A 1,122-nucleotide genomic window follows, 5' to 3' on the forward strand; every position below is an offset into this window, starting at 1 on the left:
CACACACACACACACACACATATACAGTCGAACCTGTGTAAGACGGCCACCCACTGTCAAGGAGAAAAGTGGCCGTATAAGACAGGTGGCCGTCTTAGGCAGGACTGATCAAGATGAAGAAAACAAACCCTTCCTTTCTGAGGTCTCGACCGAAGGTAGCCGCATTTTTGTTGTTGTTATTGTTGTTCTTGTTTTCGTCGTTGTTTTCGTTGTTGTTTTCGTTGTGGGGTTTTCTTCTTTTTTTTCTTTTGTTGCTGCTCTTGTGCAAGGGTGACAATAAAACGACATGTGTCAGACGAGGAAGACCGAGTGCCATGTTAGAACAAACACATGGGTCACCACCACTCGGAAAACGAGCGACGCCTCTGTCACAAGTTCATGTTGACGTCCATTGTTACTTTGTTACAGACTGGGTAAACAGTGACCACTCATCTCACTTACGATTTGTGTATGAGTTCTGGGCGGGGCTTATGGCTATGTGTTATGAAGGATCAAACGGTTCCCTCGCCAGCAGCTGAAAATGTGTAACTTATTGGTCAACAATGGGAGGGGCCTACGCAACATGGTCGGTTGGAGGGACTACCTAACAACAACGACAGGTCATTGGATTATGACGGTTCGTTCACTACGCCAGGGGCCAATGCACAATTTATGACAAAATGTAATGAACTCACGAATCCCACGGACAGCCAGAAAAACAAATGAACAAGTCTTGGTTGGAGCAAATTGTAGAAGACAGCTTATGACGAATATGCGAAAGCGACAGGCAAATTTCTTCGGACACACAATGCAGAAAGAAGCATTGGAGAATATTGTAACAACAGGCAAGTTTGATGGAAAGTGAGGCAGAGGCAGTCAGAGGGAAAAGATACTGGACAAGATGACAACATGGTTATGAGCAGCAAGAACAACAGACACCATCGCTGCAACACAAGACACAGAGTGAAGTGGAGGTCCATAATCACCCACGCCAGTCGGCAAGGCACCGGATGATGATGGATGGACCCACAAAGTTGGCCGTCTAAGACAGGTGTTGTTTATTTTGGGTGTGTGAAAATATGGTGGCCGCGGCCGTGTTGGACAGGCGCCCGTTTTACACAGTTAAATTAGAGAAAAAACGCA

At 46.2% G+C, this 1,122-nt stretch overlaps 1 protein-coding gene across 1 annotated transcript in view; it reads right to left on the bottom strand.

Moving 5' to 3' along the window:
• LOC101851170 (dystrophin) overlaps positions 1–1,122 on the bottom strand; it is a gene marked incomplete at both ends in the record, with an annotated part of 78,372 nt that overhangs the window by 64,509 nt on the left and 12,741 nt on the right.

The sequence above is a fragment of the Aplysia californica genome, unplaced genomic scaffold (assembly GCF_000002075.1).
Source record: "Aplysia californica isolate F4 #8 unplaced genomic scaffold, AplCal3.0 scaffold01353, whole genome shotgun sequence".
Taxonomy (NCBI): Eukaryota; Metazoa; Mollusca; class Gastropoda; order Aplysiida; family Aplysiidae; genus Aplysia; species Aplysia californica.